The 18,932-nt window shown below is 37.9% G+C and overlaps 1 protein-coding gene across 19 annotated transcripts in view; it reads left to right on the plus strand.

Annotated features, from left to right (window-relative positions):
• Window positions 1-18,932, plus strand: part of FLRT2 (fibronectin leucine rich transmembrane protein 2) — a 124,511-nt gene that overhangs the window by 71,806 nt on the left and 33,773 nt on the right. The gene's annotated exons all lie outside the window — the stretch shown is intronic.

An 18,932-nucleotide genomic window follows, 5' to 3' on the forward strand; every position in this document is an offset into this window, starting at 1 on the left:
CAGAGTAATTGGGAGATTTAATTAAGATGGTGCTAGGGAGAGGTAGCTTGGTATCGTCAAGAGAGTTGTTGAAATCAGGAAGACATTGGTTCAAGTCTGAATTCTGACATATGCTATCTGTGATGCCTAACCTCTCAATGCTTTAAGGTGCTGACCTGAATTGATAGAATTTTCTCATCTGGAAATTTCCTATATTAGTGAAATTGTAGATCCAGTCCTTATCATTAATCTGGATAAGATACTTGTTAGTGAATGAGTAAAGTACTTACTCTTATGAAGTTGTAAATGAAAATATATCAAGGTATCTTTGATTTTTATGTCCGTGGGATAAATTTTCTCTACTTATGCACACCACAACTCTTCCTTCCATGTCTTAGTAGATAGTTTTGCGAGTTACTATGACTAATAATTGTATTATCTAATGGTCAAACTTCTAGTGATGAAATTCTCTGAATTTAGCTAGACCATTTTTCTGACAGAACCTATATGTAGTCCAGACTGTAGTCTGGACATTTTTAGATTGGGAGGAACTCTAGAACTGTGTTCTCTTTGATATGGCCTTCAAGAACCCCATGCCACAATGAAACATCCTAGGAGAACTTCAGCTGACATATAGCCATAAAATTATGTAGGCATAAAAGCTATTATTTCTCAATAAGGAAGTATGTGGTTGAAATCTGCCCTAGTGGAGAGTATTCACACTGATGTCATTGAAATATTATACTATGCTATACATTTCATATATATTATGTGTAACATGTGTTTTACATATAATATATAATATATATTATATATATTAAATATATATATTATAGCATGCTGTATATTTGTGAATCCACATTTAAAAAATCTTTTTTTTTTTTGAGCAAACATTAAATATATCGCCCTAATATGGTTCAGGATAGAGTACTTTGTAACTCTTAAAGCCTTATAAGAATGCCAATAATTAAAGCAAAGGTAAAAAGAATGCCACAGAAATGAAGTTAGAGAAGAAAAGGGTTATCATCCATAGTCCCACAGTTTATACTTAACCTTATCACAATATCTTTGCTTTCTTTACTGATCTTGGTGTAGTAATAAAGCAGCAAATGATGAATGACTTCTTAACTCCATATATGCTTCCCTGTCAACTTTTGTGATAGATGTTACCACCGTTTACCTTAGGTGATTAAGAGAAAAGTAAAGGTAACATTATTTGGCAGAAGTAGGGTGCAGGCAAGAAAAAGAAGTGATTGATGTAATTATTTTTACCTTGGAGTAAATGGTTTCATATACTGATAAAACATTAATGTAAAAAAAAAAATAGTAATTAGGCCTTTTGTCTTCTTTGACAGCAAGGAATGTGATTCCCAGCTTCTTTTTTTAGCATAATATTAGCCTTGAAGAGGCTCTCTTGCAATATAAAGTTTTGACCTCAAGTCACTGTAAGCATGACATACATATGGGAAGGCTTTCCATTTGTGTGTTAATGGTTGAGAAGGGATGACCAATATTTAGAATTGTGCCCTTTTGCTCCTGGTAGGAACAACAAGGGTACTATGGAGCAAGGAGAGTTAAAGGAATCCTTTCAGTGCAGGCAAGGACAACACCTACTATTCCTTGAGACCCCAATGTTTCTCTCATGGATATGAGACTGTCAGTATTAACTGATATTTATATAACATTTTCAAATAGATCAAGTGCTTTAAAGGCATTATATCATTTAACCCTTACAACAACCGCCTGGGGTAACTGCAGTTATTATTAGAGACATTGCCTTCTTCTTTGCTGTTGCATCATAAGAAACATGGGACTTTCCATCTGACTTGCAGCTGAAACCTTCCAAACCTGTTGACTTTCTTAATAGAATAGAAGTTCCTTGAGAGCAGGGATCATCTTCAGTGATTTAGCACAGTGCTTTGAACATATTAAGAACTTAAATACTTAATTCATGTGTTTGTTCATTATTATTCTTTCCATTTTGTAGATGAGGAAACCAAGACTCTTGAGAGTTTCTGACTTGGGGTCTTTTAACAATTAATAAGAGCTCAAGGTAAAATTCAAAGTTGAGTTATCTTGGCTCCAAAGACCAGCCATTCTGTCTACTATGCCAAAGATTCTAGAGATGAATCAAAGGGAAAGTGACTTAGAGATCAGTGGGGTTTTGAGAAAGTGAGGGTGGGAACCCATCAGTTAGACAGAAAAGAGACAGTAGTAGCCAAAATTGTACTAAACTGGGCATTGGAAACTCTGTATTCCAGCTTCAGCTCTGCAGGCTGTTGAACCTTTTATCAAGTCACTTAACAACTCTTGGCCTCTGTTTCCACTTCTAGAGAGTGATAGAATTGCATTTAAACTAAATGATCTCTAAGGTCCAGGATTGAGTGATTTTTAAAGTAGAAACTCAGAATTCCTCTCAAAAGGTTTTTGCATTCATACTCAGGTCATAGTAAAGCATTTCAGGTCTTACGTTAAGCAGAAATTTTGTGTGATGTCTGAAGCTTAGAACCAGAAGTCAAGGTGAAAGATTTCAGTTCAGTTCAACAAATACGGATTAAGCACTTCCTATGAAAAAAGGCACTTTGTAAAATTGCAAGGATATACAGATTACAGAGGTATCAATGAGGTTAAAATCAAATGTGAGAAGGTGGGAAGACCTATATACCAACAATTATGATTCAGCTATATTCATCAGTTTGACAAACATTTATTAATTACTTTTTAGTTATACTCTCCAATCATTCTTCAGTGTATATTGTTGAGCCTGGAGTCAATTAGACCTGGGTTCTAACTCTGTGACTGCAGGAACAGTCAACATCAGTGTGCCTTAGGAAACTGCTTAGGTCTAAATCTACTGTGTCATAGATGGGTTGCATGAAATCCACATCCAGAATTCCTCTTGATGAAATCACAAGGGTGTGTGTGTGGGGGTTGCATGTGCAGCTTGTTAGATACTGGGGGTACAAAGATGAATAAAGACAGTCTCTTCAAGGAATTTATAAGCAAATAGAGAGGGAAGTTAGCATATGTACATAAATAAGCATGATAAGGGCAACTATATGGAACAGTGGTTAGAGCGTGGGGCTTGAAGTCAGGAAGACTGGTCTTCTTGAGTTCAGATCTGGCTTCAGACACTTACTAAGCTATGTGACACCAGGCAATTCACTTAACCCTGTTTGCCTCAGTTTCCTCATCTGTAAAATGAGCTAGAGAAGGGAATGACAAACCATTCCAGTATATTTGCCAAGGAAATTCCAAATAGGGGTCAGGGAAAGTTGGACAGGTCTGAAACAACTGCACCACAAAAAGCATGATGAAAGCTAAAGTGTGACAATGGCTAAGGTGGGCACTAAGGAGCTTACTTTATAAAGCAGTCAGTCAGTAAGTACGCATTAAAGCTTACTTTGTACCAGGCCCTGTAGAAATAGCTCCAGCCCTCAATGAGTTTACATTCTATCTGGGAAGATTATATTATACACATGTGCACATGTATTATATACGTGTGTGTATATTTATATATATATATATATATATATAACAAAACATACACATATATAGTAGACTCATTTTTAGAAATCATACATATGAGCTCTTTTTGTGATGGCTAAGATTTGGAACTTAATGGTATGCCCATCAATTGGGGAGTCCCTGAACAAATTGTGTTATGTGATTATAATGAATACTGTTGTGCTATAAAAAATGATGAGCAGGATGTTTTGAGAAAAACATGGAAAGACTTTACATGAACTGATATAGAGTGAAGTGAACAGAACTAGGAGAACACTGTACACAGCATCAGCAATATTATATGATGATCAACTGTGAATGACTTAGCCATTCTCAGTAATACAATGATCTAAGACAATTGCAAAGGACTCATGACGAAAAATATTATCTGCATCCAGAGCAAGAACTGATGGTACCCGAATACAGACTGAAGCATATCATTTTCCTTCCTTCTTTCCTTCCTTCCTTCTTTCCTTTTAGTTCAAGTTTTCTACCACAAAATAATTAGTATAGAAATAAGTTTTACATTTGCACATGCAGATTGCTTACTGTCTCAAGAAGGGAGGGAAGGATAGAATTTGGAACTCAAGATTTAAAATAAATGACTGTTAAAAATTGGGGGGTTTGTATGTCATTGGGGAAAAATGAAATGTTGTTAAAAAAGAATGTATCCATATTTACCTAAATATATACAAGCATAGACATGTTTTATTTATTTTAGTGGTAGTGCCTTGTGAAAAAGGAGAGATTATGTATAGAAGGTGATAATTTTCTACCAAAAACTAAAATTAAGGCTGGTAAATCCAGATAGTTAACTAACTAAACAAGAGAGAATGGTATCTCTAGTTTCTGGACTTAAATTGAAACATATAAGAAATTTAAGAAGCCGTGGAATTCATCTCTGAGAAACCAAATGAAACTTTCTTGAATGTCTTAAGAGTCTTGCACATCCAAGCCTAGACTGGGCTTAATATCAGGTTGCCTAGCCACAGGTCACAAATTGGTGCCTGCAAGTGCAATTTTCATTCAGTCAGTAAGTAGTAAGCACCTACTATATGTCAGGTACTATGCTAGATGTTGAGGATACAGATACAAAAATAAGACAGTTCTTGTCCTCAATCAGAAGTATTTATTAAGTCCTTCCTATGTGCCAGGTAATATACTTATAAAAAATGAACAAACCAAAATCCCCAAGGAACTTGCGTCATGCTGGGAGGATACATCATGCTCATGAATAAGCAAATATAGTATACCATTAAATACAAAGTAATTTTTTGTGGAAGTGGGACAAACAACTTAGGGAATGAAGAAAAGAATTTTGAAGGAACCTATATAAGTTGGACCTTGAAAAGAATCAGGGCTTCAAGAGATAGGAGGCCTTTCCATATTCAAGAGGCCATTTGAAAAATACATGTAGTAGAGCAGGAGCATTTCATCAGTTTTGCAGGTAAAACTGGACAGCCTGTTGATTTTAAAAATGTAACGTGGTAATGAGGATATGTGGATGGGTATAATGGCAGGAATGTGTAATGTGTAAAGGAGCGGGGGAGGAAAGATTTCAAAGACAAAACTACTTGATAGGTTTGCCTAGACCTGACCTTGCTCCCAGAATCTAAACCAATTTTAAAAGACACAAGAGTTTGTTATATGAAAAAAATCTGACAAAGAGTGAAATATAGGCTATCCTAGTTTAATAGTGCAAACCAAGGAGAGAACATGAATTGTAATAAGGACCTACCTTCATCCCTGCTTTACATTCAAAGCAAGAGAGAAGTTGACAATGTGAGTACAGACTGTGACCAGTTGGGCAGAGAAAAGGTGCCAGTTAATGTGTATGTCAGGAAATGAGCCATACCAAGAGAATAAGTGGAATGGTAACTTTTTCCCAAGAGTTCTCAGGGGCTCTGAGGTAAGAGGGGGATTGTCTAGGGGTGGGGTTTGGGATTTCTCTACCTAGTGTTAGCTGATGTTAGTATTTGGAGGTTTCTCTAGAAATTAAATATTTTCTCCCTTTAAATTCCCACATGCTTCACAGAAGCCTCTGAGTTTCTTGAAATTTTTATGAAGAATGCCAGTAACTCCCATAATAATTTTCAGATACCATAAGTTCCATTAATAGAGAACTAGCTTGGTCTCTTATGAAAAGATGTGGGAAGGGACCTTTTGAAACCTATGAGGAAAGGGCCTTGAAATTTATATTGTTGTAGCAGTCTCCCAAATACTTTCACTCTTTCTAACTTTTGCTTTCTCCCACCCATCTTCCATGTAGCTGCCAAATCAATATTCCTAAGGCATAGGTCCTCTCCATTCCCTCAAATATTGAATGATTTCCTATTGCTTCTAGGATAAAACGTAAAATTTTAAATCTTTCCACAATGTGGTTCCCCACCTGGCTTTCCAGACAGTTCATATTCTTTCCTTGTCCCTATTCCAGTCCATTCTAGCTTATTAACTATTACTCATATTCTACATTACATCCTCTGCTTTGTGTCTTTGGCCAAGACCCCAACCTCCATGTCTGGAATGAATGCCCTCCTAGCATCCATCTGTGGAATCCCAGCTTCTTTTAAAAAGCACAGTGCATGCTGGGGATGGTGATATATACCTATATTCCCAGCTCCCAGGGAGGTGGAAGCTGGTATATCTCTCTTGAGCTCCAGAGTTGTAAGCATTAATTAATTCAGCATTAACGTGGTAAACTTCTGAGAACAGAAGTAAATGGAGAATCAGTTCACGTTGAAAACAAAGCCAAAGTACTCTTGCCTATCAGTAGTGAGATCAACCAGAGAGTAGTCCCTGAATTTCCAGTGCAGGCAAGACCAGAAGACCCAGATTACACACACACACACACACACACACACACACATGCATATACATGCGTGGCATTACATGCATGCCTATGCATATGCACACACACATGCATGCACATATACTTCAGGTGCCACCTCCTATGTGAGAGCTTTCTGGGAACCTCCCAGTTATTAAAGCTCACTTTATTTTGAGTTTGCTTTCTATTGTTTTGTTTTATCTTTCTGGTGGTCATGTCATATTTCCCCAAGAGAATATAGGTTCTTGGAAGGCACAGATGGTTTCATTTTTTCTTGGTATCCCTATTACCTAACAATGCCTGGCACATGCTAGCGTTTACTAAATGGTTGTTGATTGACTGATTAATTAATCATACTTCTAATTTCCTCACCCCCTTTATAAATCATCTTATCTCTAAAAGGTTTCTTAATCACTTTTAGCCTCAGTTTCCTCATTTGTACAAGGAGGAGATTGATACCTACCCTGTCTACTTCAAAGGGTTGTTGTGATGATAAAATGAGATACCTCTATGTAAAGTAACCTTGTTATGCATCTTAGAAATATTGTCTTTTGTCAGATCTGTCAGTGTTTGGCTAGTACAGTGAGCACTATGAAAATTATGATTGGTGAGGCTCTGAGGCTCTTTAATAAAAGTGAACCAAATGCGAAAACCAAATGTGCAGAAAGCTGAAATGCAGAGGTCACATCTCAGATAAGAGGGAGAAAAGGCTGCTTTTTCAAGTGTTTGGGTTATTTCCTGTTGGGATTGTATGTGTGTGTATTTTTTTTTTAATATATGAAATTAATTAAAAAGAGGATACCTAAAGTGATTTGATATGCTAGCAATAGTTGCCTGTGCTCTTCTTAAGAAGACAAGACAGTTTCCTCTTTGGAGACAGGATCTTGATCTCCCTTGGGGCATTCTTAGAGAAGAAAGTCTTTAAAGATGACTACATTTAGGGTTGGGCTCATTTATGTTTGTATTTGAGCTGTTGGACGGTATTTCTCAGGAAATGTATTGTTTGGGGTACTTTTTTTGGCTGAAAAGACCTGAGAAGTATTTTCAAATAATATTATACAATAAACAAACAGTATCCCATTGCATTAGGCAGAGCTTAATCTCACTCCAGGGGGCCAGGAAACTTGCTGCTCTAAACATTTGCAGTTACTTGTTTTTCACACCTTATCTTATATTCCAGGTTTTGAAATTGACTTGTAACCTACACTAGGGTACTTAAAAGGGACCAATTAAATAACTACCAGCCCCAATCTTGACTGCAAAGTCACCATGAACTTAAATTTATCATTTTTTCCCAAGCATTAAAAAGCTGGAATTCAGGCTTTTTATAAGAGTTTAAAACACACACACACCTTCAGGTAAATTTCTCTTTGATATTTTTGACTTTTCTGAATTTTATAACTGTCTAATACCAAAATAAAAAAAAATAGTAATGAACTAACCAACAAAAACTTTTTTTTTCTTTTGAAGTAGGTAGAAATGAGAAATTGCTGACATTTCATATTAAAGGATGTTTTTTATAACATGGCTAATACAGATTAATAGACGCAAGAATTTTAGTTTACAGATCTTTTTTTTTTTATTAAACTTTTAACATTTATTTTCACACAATTTTGGGTTACAAATTTTCTCCCTTTTTTTCCCCCTCCCCCCCAGACCCAAGTTTTCTAATTGCCCCTGTGACTCATCTGCTCTCTCCTCTATCCTCCCTCCCTGCCCTTGTCTCCGTCTTTTCTTTTGTCCTGTAGGGCCGGATAGCTTTCTTGACCCCTTAACCTGTATTTCTTGTTACCCAGTGGTAAGAACATTACATTTGGTCCTAACACTTTGAATTCCAACTTCTTTAGCTTCCTCCCTCTCTACCCCTTCCCCTTGGAAGACAGGCAGTTCAATATAGGCCATATCTGTTTAGTTTTGCAAATGATTTCCATACTAGTTGTGTTGTATAAGACTACCTATATTTCCCTCCATCCTGTCCTGTCCCCCATTGCTTCTATTTTCTTATGGTCCTTTCCCTCCCCATGAGTGTCGACCTCGTATTGCATTCTCCTCCCCATGCCCTCTCCTCTATCCTCCCCCCCATCCTGCTTGTGTCCCTGTCCCCCACTCTCCTGTATTATGAGATAGGTTTTCCTATCAAAATGAGTGTGCATTATATTCTTTCCTTTAGTGGAATGTGATGAGAGTAGATCTCATGTTTTTCTCTTGCCTCCCCTCTTTATCCCACCACTAATAAGTCTTTTGCTTGCCTCTTTTATGAGAGATAATTTGCCCCATATAACTTCTTCCTTTCTCCTCCCAATATTTCTCTCTCACTGCTTGATTTCATTTTTTTTTTTTTTAGTATACGATCCCATCCTCTTCAATTCACTCTGTGCACTCTGTCTCTATGTATGTGTGCGTGTGTGCATGTGTGTGTGTATGTACTCCCACCCAGTGCTCAGATACTGAAATGTTTCAAGAGTTATAAATATTGTCTTTCCATGTAGGAATGTAAACAGTTCAACTTTAGTAAGTCTCTTATGATTTCTCTTTGCTGTTCGCCTTTTCATGGTTCTCTTCATTCTTGTGTTAGAAAGTCAAATTTTCTTTCCAGCTCTGGTCTTTTCATCAGGAAAATTTGAAAGTCTTCTATTTCATTGAAAGACCATTTTTTCTCCTGAAGTATTATACTCAGTTTTGCTGGGTAGGTGATTCTTGGCTTCAGTCCTAGTTCCTTTGACTTCTGGAATATCCTATTCCATTCCCTTCTATCCCTCAATGTAGAGGGTGCCAGATCTTGTACTATCCTGATTGTATTTCCACAATACTTGAATTGTTTCTTTCTAGCTGCTTGCAATATTTTCTCTTTCACCTGGGAGTTCTGGAATTTGGCCATAATGCTCCTAGGAGTTTCTCTTTTTGGATCTCTTTCATGCGGTGTTCTGCGGATTCCTTGAATATTTATTTTGCCTTCTGGTTCTAGAATCTCAGGGCAGTTTTCCTTGATAATTTCGTGGAGGATGATATCTAGCCTCTTCTTTTGATCATGGTTTTCAGGTAGTCCCAGAATTTTTACATTGTCTCTCCTGATTCTATTTTCCAGGTCAGTTGTTTTTCCAATAAGATATTTCACATTATCTTCCATTTTTCGAATCTGCGCGGTATGTTCTGAGATATCTGTCTTTCTCGAAAAGTCCAAAGCTTCCATCTGTACCATTCCAAATTTGAGAGATCTATTTTCTTCAGTAAGCTTTTGAATCTCCTTTTCCATTTGGTTAATTCTGCTTTTGAAAGCATTCTTCTCTTCATTGGCCCCTTACACCTCCGTTGCCAGCTGAGTTAGGCTAGTTCTCAAGGTGCCAATTTCTTCAAGATTTTTTTGGTTCTCCTTTAGCAGGGAACTGATCTGTTTTTCATGCTTCTCCCTTATCCCTCTCATTTCCCTTCCCAGTCTTTCCTCCATCTCTCTAACTTGATTTTCAAAATTCCTCTTGAGCTCTTCCATGGCCCGAGCCCATTGGGTGGGCTGGGACACAGAATCCTCGATTTCTGTGTCTTTGCCTGATGGCAAGCATTGTTCCTCCCCATCAGAAAGGAAGGGAGGAATTTTTTTTTTTCTCCGATTAGTTTTATAGTTTCAATAGTTTTATTTCTTTTCCCTTTTCTTGGCATTGTCTCCACCTAGTGGCCTGACCTCTGAATGTTCTCCTCACACCCACCTCACCTCTTGGTCGTCCCAGCCAGCGTTTGGGGCCTGAGATTCAAATGCTGCTTCCCGCCTTAGGATATTTGGTGGGGGCAGGGCTGCTATTCAGTGTGAGAATTAAGTTCAGGTGGTCAGGGGCAGGGCCGCCTCTCTGGCTCAATTCCCTCAGGAGGTTTATGCACAGACCTTCCACAATGGATCCAGGCTCCCGCCCATTTGGGGAGCCCCCGTCCACAGCCACCTCTCAGCCCCCACCTCCTGGGGGGGCCCGAGCCATGGGGGCACCTCACTCCCCTCTCAACCCGCCAAAGAGACTCTCTCACCTACCCCCGTCAGTCACCTGTTGGTGGGGGGCCCATGCAGCTGCTGAAGATCCCGCCCCCGGATCCCTCTCAGAACTGTGTTTCTCGGAGCCGCAGCCGCCATGCCGCAGGTCCGGGCTGGGCACCGTGTCTGCAGCGCGACGGACCTTTTGCGAGAGGTTTGCAGGTCCCTCTGTGGGTGAGGGGACCCGCGTGGCCGCTGGAGATTCTGTCCCGTAGCCCTCTTGGATTTTTTTTTCACGGTGTCGCTGCCGCGGTAGGGCTGCTCTTTTCTTCCTGCCCCGGTGCCCAGTCCCTGGCACGAAGGACCCCCCGCGAGAGGTTTGCAGGTCTCTCTGGAACAGAAATCTCCCTCGCTCCAATATTCCGTGGTCTCTGGGTGCAGAATTCGCCCTGGGTTAGTCCCCTCTGCCGTTCTGTGGTTTGTGGGTTCGGAGCTATGTGTATGTGTGTCTTCCTACTTCGCCATCTTGGCTCTGCCCCCTAGTTTACAGATCTTAAGAAATAATAAGTGTGACTTTACTGAAGAATTTGTATACTTTATATTTTTCTGGGGTGTTTATCCCCATGGGATATATGCAGATGTGAAGCCCATCCCTTTTAACTTAATATTTGATTTTTAAATAATAATAAAATTTAAATTTTAATGAAAATGCAATGTGAAACATGGTTGAGCATGCCTCTGCCCCTCTCCTCCCCCTATAAATCTCTTCTCCAAAAGGTCTCTTACCCACTTTTAGCCTCAGTTTACTCATTTGTAAAATGAGGATACTAACCTCTGCATTTGCCTACCCCACAGGTTTGTTGTGCTGCTAAAATGAGAAGCCCATATAGAAGGAACCTTGTTAAGCATTATATAGATATTGGCTGTTGTCAGATCTGTCAGCGTTTTATTATTACACTGGGCACTATGAAAATTACTATTGGTGAGGCTCTTTGAGGTTTTTTAATAAAAGTGTGTGATCCATTGACATCCCTGCAGAAAGTTGAAATGCAAAGAGGTCAGATCTCAGATAAGAGGGTTTTAAAATTTATTTTTATTTATTATTATTATTTTTTTTTATAAGCTGAGCCTAAGAAAGGTAAGCAAACATTTAAAAGTCATCTAAGTTTCTGTAGTAAGAAGCCAGATGAATTCTGGAAGATCTGATTGGCTCTAACTTTTGTAGATACACTTAGATGGATCCATGATCTTAACAATGTGGTTCTTCCTCCTAGTTATTTCACATCAATGTAGATTGTAGCTTATTCATGTACACTCTCATTTTATTCCATTCTGTTGCGTAGATTTTCATAGAAGGGTCTACCCAATGGGCCAAATACCTTCCTCCAGTTTGTTTAATATTTTATATGTACCAGAGAAAGATTCAGGTTATCCACCAGCTTCCTTCCTTTTCTGATAATAAAGTCCTCAATGATGTTATTTAGGCTACTTCTTATACACAAATTATAATTCATAGAAGACTATATATCTGCTGTCTTATTTTTTATTGTCATTGAAACGACTCTGGCATAGTGGTTGCCATTTTGGTCCTCTTCCAGAACAAAGGACAACAACCAACCAAAAAAAATCAATTTTTCATTGTTGTTATAATGAACAAAAAAGGAAAATCATAACTTGTATTTATTGGTAATATGAATTGAATATTACACAAAAAGATATAGTTGTGAATCAGTTGGAACTCTTAAAATCAAATCATGCTTTAATGCAACATTCAATATGAAAATTTTAAACAGAAATAAGAAAAATGTTCAAGGAAAAGGAGAAGAAAAGAATGTATGGGGACATGAACAAAGGCAAATATCAACCATTTAGATGCAAAAATTTATTGAGGCTGCAAGAGGAGGAGCTATTTAATAGGTTCTATGCCTGTACCCTCTACCATCTTTTAATAGGTCCCTTAGTATACTCCATTTCTCGGTCTAGTGCTCTTGGAATCTAGTACTCTTGGAACTGGGACAATAGGAAGTCTAGAGAGCTAGACTCCATAAATTTAAGGTTCAGTTTTGCTCTAAAGAAGTATTTAATTGGGAGAATATGAAATTGAAACTCATGAATTATAAAGGAAATTCGAACTCAGTAGCCAACAGAGAAACACAATGTAAGTAGAAATGTACCAATTTCAAGGACTATCAGGAAATTCCTGGATTAGTACAATCTACAAATCTATGAGAAATGTTTTCTTAATCATACACAAAAAATAATAATGGTAAAGACATACAATTATTTCTGAAAGAAGAGATGGCAGTATATTACTAAGTAACATCTGATTTAGGACCAGAGGGGCCTCTTGTGGTCACCTGAGAAGGGTGGTTGTAGAGCCCATAAATGTCTAGTGGTCCTCCAGGAAAGGAATAGAAGCGGAACAGGAAGAAGTGTATGATGGACCACAAATAAGGAAGCACGAGAGCAGAGCTAAACTTTGGTTCCCTTGCTAAATTCCAAGAAAGAAACTGAACGAGGGTGACTTCAGAAGATCTGTGCTTCCACATCCCATTGGTCTCATGTCCCTAATTCAGGTCTATCTCTGCTGGAATGCAAGCCTTCTAAATAGAGTTGGAAACCAGGGCAACATTGTCTTTCCTACACTCCAAGCTCTGTAGAAATCTGAAAATCAGTTGAGGTTTCCCCAGTGCCAAAGAAGAACTCAGTCTTAGGTCAAGGAGGTTTGACCCTAGTGCTAGAAATCTGTTAGGAACAACTCTTTCCTTAGATGTATTGTATTTGCTGGAGGGTAAGATATTCTATCCTGTCATTCCAAATAGCCAAAAGGCAAATTGTGAAAACTGACACCAGATTGGCAAAGAGACAGAATTGTAACCTGCTTCCCCCCAATAGCCAGTGATAATAATCATCATGCCCACCATATTAAGGCTATGTAGGAAAGCTCTTAAAAGAACATAATTTTTGTATATATATAGTACTAGTTACTATTCCCTGTGTTAACAGAGAGGCATGTTTGTGAATAAATGAGATATTTCATTTAGATGTTTCTGAACTTCTCATGAGGGATATATTATGACATGCCTCCAAGATAAAGCTTTTTCAAATTGACTTTACTTTTCAAGATTTAGTTTCTTTGTTCACACTGGGAAGGATCTAAGCACTGAAATATCAACATTAACAAGCTTGAAGTCACACCTGGAGATCACAGACAATGCTTAGTTTTTGAAGGTCAGTTTATGCCTTTAGTGGCCTTTGACAAGAACACCTACTTCCCCAATACACAGCATCAGTTAAGTAAGTAGCAATCAAAAGATCTGTGGTAGTGAAACCACAGGCAAAAAATTGTGCCTAACAATTATGCAATTATATCATTTTATAGCTGAAAGGATCTTCAGGTGTTATCTAGAGTGCTAAACCAGGAGATCTTAACCTTTTCTTATGGTATGCACCCTTTTGGTAGGTTGGTGAAACCTTGTACCCCATTAGAATAATGTTTTTTAAATACGTAAAATATGTAGGATTACAAAGGAATCCAATTCTTTTGAAGCGCAGTTATAATGGTAATAAAAATAAATTAATGTAATTTAGATTAGTCCTACAATAAATTAGTTCCTTTATTTTACACATTAGACAAGTGAGGCAAAGAGAGGTCAGTGACTAGCCAAAATTCATGCCATTGATTAGTTAATGGTAAAGTCAGGATTAGAACCTTACTCTCCAGACCCCAGGTTGTGTCTAAACACAGCACTGATTGGCTGATCATTGTTATTACAGTCATATTCTGCAGTCACAGTCTGAGCTCCCAGGATTACTTATTTCTTTGTACTAGATGCCTTTGTAATGAATTCTCAAACCTCCTTCTGAACAGTGGGATTAATACTGTCACTACGCGATTCCTATAATGGGAGGGTAGATTTAGAAAAGCAGTGCCCATGTGACCTTTGCAGAAAGTCATTTAAAGAAATCAGGGAAAAAATCAAGAGCTCTCTGTTGTGTTCATTAGTACTGTAAAGCATTAGGTCTCTCTCAGGCCTGTGGGATCCCACAATGACTAGTTGCATTGAGAAGTTTTCCATTTTCTTTTTCATGACTTGCAACTTTCCTTACTTCTTTCCCCTCTGCAAGACTATGAGCAATTATCTGACTGCAGTCATGCAGGTATGAGCTAGGAAGCAAAATAATAATAATAATAATTATAGTCTCAAAATGATATCAAATGTTGTTGGCTTCAATTTCTATAAAAATCTTTCCTTTTGTGACTCTAGTGTCTAAGGACTTAGTATTGACGTACTGAGGAGTTTAGAAGTCATGAAATAACTTCTGATCTCCTAAGGTCTCCTCCAGTTATTAAGATTTTATGACACTATGATTAATACTTTTATGAGTATTGCAATTATGATTTCAGAAGAGGGAGAGATCACTAAGATAGAATTCCTAGGATCATATATCTAGATCTGATAGGGACTTCAGAGACATGCAGTTCAATCGTTTATTTTACAGATGAAGAAACTGGGGTCTAACGAAATTTAGTGACTTCTCTGAAGTCACACAGGTCTCATTAGAGTAAGGATTAAATCTAGTTCTTCAGATTCCAACTCCAGTGTTTTTTGAGACAGGTAGGTGGTGCAATAGGTAGAGCGCTGGACTTGGAAGTCAGGAAGAACTCAGTTAAAATACTGCCTCAGACATTTATTAACTGTGACCCTGGGCTGGTCATTGAAACTCTCTCAGCCTCAGTTTCCTTATCTGTAGACTGACAATAATAGCATCCCAGAGTTGTTGTGAGGATCAAATGAGATAATACTTTTTTTAAATCTTAAAGCACTATCTATAGGCTATTTTATTATTGCTATTATTATTTTTCATAGTACCATAATGAAGACCTCATGAAGGACACATTTAAGTACACTTTGAAGAATGTGTAATATTTAACAGAGGGATGTTTCTTTGTTTGTTTTGCTGGGGGAAAATATCATGAACAAAGACATAAAATTGGCAAAGCACAAAGCATTTCTTATTGGCTTGCTTCTGTTAGAACAGAGGGAGTAGGTTGGGTCCAGAATGGGGGAGGGGGGTAGCTGTAGGTACCAGACTAAGATATTTAAACTTCATCCTTCAGGCATTAAAGAGCCATTACAGTTTTTTGAGGGGCCAAGAGTGGTAGCAGTGATGGGTGGTTTTTGTCATTTTCTTCTGCAGATTAAGACGACAGAACTGACTTGCCCAGGGTCACACAGTTAGTATCTGAGGCTACATTTGAACTCAGGTCTTCCTGACTCTAGGCGTACAGCTCTATATATTATGCCACCTAACTGCATCTAGGTGATAAATTAGATGTAATTTTTACCCTCACTCCCATACCTGAAGCAAAATATAGTAGATAGTTGACTTTGGAGTTAGGAAGACCTAGGTAAAAATCCTACCTCTGTCATGTTCTGGCTTTGTGACCTTGAGAAAGCCACTCAACTTCTCAGTGCTCTAGGCTGCAGGGCCCTGTGGGCAACCATAATACCAAGTGAGGTCAGAACCAGATTAAACTGTAATTGGAAAATATTTAACAAAATAAATAAAAATATAATAGAGCATAGGTAATGTTAATGTGTAGTTTTCTAAATCAACATCAGGGATCCTTATGTATGGTTTTGTGGACCTATTTCTATTTGGGTTTGACACTATAGCTCTGGACAACTCTTAGGCTATAAGTAGAGAGAAGATATTGATTTACCTAAGTAGAGGGAATTTCCTTATTAGGGAGTGCATCAGTGAAATCACAGAATCCTGTCTTTATTTCTGTTCTCATTCTTGAGAGGGTTTACATCCTGATAAGAAGCTTTATTGAAATGTATTGAATATGTGCCAAGAGTCATAAGAATGGTACAAATCAAATGTCATAGAATTTGGTACAAGTGAAAAATCACTTCTGACTAGAGAACTGAAGGTATTAAAAAGGAAGTGAATTTTTAATTGCACCTTGAAGAATAAATGAGATTTTAGTATGGTTCGGTACAAAATGATGAGGCATTAGGTGCAGGGAAACCTAAATTGTCAATCTTGCAGTTGTCAAGATGAGAGATAATGAGGGCCTGGACTTGGAAGTCAAAAATAGAGATAGACTGGTATAGTGGACAAGACTTTTGATCTTGGAGTCAGATGACCTGTTGTCAAATCCTAACTCTTCTGCCACTAATTAACTGTGCTTCTCTTGGCAATTTCCTTGACTTCACTGGGCCTCAGTTTCCTTATCTTTAGAAGGAAGAGTTTGCTTGTTTTCTAATCTCCCTTTCAGCTCTAATGTTTAATGGTAACACCTCTGAAAAGGCACATACTAGAGGCCTTACATAAGAAGAATCAAAATAATAAGCTTCTAGACTGATTGAGGAGTCTGGGAGAGTGATAAGAGAGAGGGAAGAGCCCAAGGTGATTGAGGTTTTAAGGTTTAGTGCATGAATCACTATGAAGATGATGGTGCTTTGATAAAAGAAATAAGGAAGTCTGAGGAAGGAGTGTTGTTAGTTTATTTTTGGGATGGGGATAGAGATAGCAAAGATGATGAGTTTGTATGAGTTCTTAGGCTCAAGAGTGAGAAGGAATAGAAACTGTCTAGTCCAACCCCCTTATTTTTCAAATGAGGAAACTGAGGCACAGGGAAGGTAAATGACGACACAAAGATAGTAAGAGTAACAGGATAACTCCACATCCTTTGACACAGGGGGTAGTGCTTTTCCCACTGAACCCTTAGAGAAGCACCTGCCTGGGGAAGAAGAAGCAGTTATAAATTATGGGCCATGGTTTGGGAGAAAAGTCAGAGTTGTAGGTAGAATTATTTATATAAAGGTGAAAATGATTGCCTTGGGAGTGGATAGGATTACTGAGGGGGAATGTGCAGAGAGAGAGAACAGAGGAAAAGGTTTAGGATGGACCCCAGGAGGATGTCCACATTTAAAAGATCAAAAACAAGAAAATAAACAAGTGAAAGGAGCAAATGTAGTATGAGAACCAGCAGAGTGTGGGTAAAACTAGTAGCTATCACTATCTGGCAAGGTTGAAAAGTTTATGGGTCAGAGCTAGCTCCCCTCATCCCACCTGGTAGAAGGTAGGTAGAACCAATTCTTTCCAAATCATACCTTTCTTCTCCTACTAGGTAGCCCCAGATATGTGACTTTCCTTTGGTTCACACTCATGCTCTGCTTCTCTTTTCATCAGTCTGGAGTTTTCCTTGAGTTTCTTGTTCTCTGAACCACATCTGGCTCTGGTTACATCAGTGACTTGTTTTACTGCAAAGTGAAATGGCCCTTCACATCTCTCTTGGCTCCTTATGAGCTTATAAAATTATTAATAATCAAAACTGAAAGATTCTCCATTGGGAAAGCCACCAAGATAAAATGAATTATTGGTTACCTAAAAAGAAGACTATGACCTGTTTTTATTCAGTATATAACAAGCTAATCACTGGCATCCTTCACTAACCTCTTGCTTCTATGTAATTGATATGTATACATGCATTACAAAGCAGATACATCAATGGAGAGACATTTTGCAATACATAAATTAATTCGAGTGTCATAAACAGACTTAAAGAATGGAGGAACATTGTAATAATTGCCTGTCACTGCAAATGGAAGAGGATTCAGAGGAGAGCAGTGGGAATTGAAGTACATCATCAAATTTTCCCTAGTCTCTTAGAAAAAAAAAAAAAGCAATTCAGCCACTTTTTTTCCGTAGGAAAGCTTGAAATATATAGAGGTGACTTGAATGTTTAGACCTTGATACTCTAGTGTCAACTACTATGTGAAATGCATATGTTCTGCCCATCTAACTCTGATTTTTTTTCCTCCCCGCCAGTCTTGTGTTCATCTCTTAAATTGAAAGCAATAGCCTTCAAACTCTCATTGTTCATATTATTACTGTTTTGCTTAGCCTGTCTTTCTATAATTCTAGTGCTCATTCTTGGGATCATACTGCAAGAATTTTCATCTCTCACAAGTTAAGTTTCCATCATATATTTCTGTGTATCTCATAACAGAGGTAACAGAATCAAAAGGAAACAAATTTCAAGGAGAGTATGGTCACTAGAATCATACAATTTTTCTTTCCAATCTATTATATCTCAAAATACAAATTCATAATTGATGAACTAACAACCAGTGCCCTGACACTTCCAAGACATGAGTTATTTTGGCTCAAAACTCTCATTGAGAGGAAGTCTTTGCTTCTTTTTCTAGATTGCTTCTGGAATGGATGACTTGATGGCACTGCTGATTTCATTAAAGAACCCCTTAGCACGTGGAACAAAGTAGAAAAATCAAGATTGATTACCTTCTTTCCTCACTTTTGTGTACTTCAGAGTATGTTCAGAGCCAAGACTTTGCTTTCAGAGTCAGAGAAATCTAATGGAGCTCTATGGTTCATACAGAGAATAATGATTTGGCAAAAGTCTCAGTTACGGAATATAATGAAAAATTGGGAGTAATGTTACTGTAGGAAATGTACATTCGTAGCACTGAGTTTATTTGCTATGTAGTTGAATCCAATACCTTATTAGGGAAACAAGTTACTAGATTATCAAAAATTGATGCTATCATTCTTTGAAATAGAAGGGCTTTGAGTGGGGGCTCTCTGGTCATGTTTACAGTGAAACTAGTACCATATTGGTGAATATGC

Source organism: Notamacropus eugenii, chromosome 7, assembly GCF_028372415.1.
Source record: "Notamacropus eugenii isolate mMacEug1 chromosome 7, mMacEug1.pri_v2, whole genome shotgun sequence".
Taxonomy (NCBI): domain Eukaryota; kingdom Metazoa; phylum Chordata; class Mammalia; order Diprotodontia; family Macropodidae; genus Notamacropus; species Notamacropus eugenii.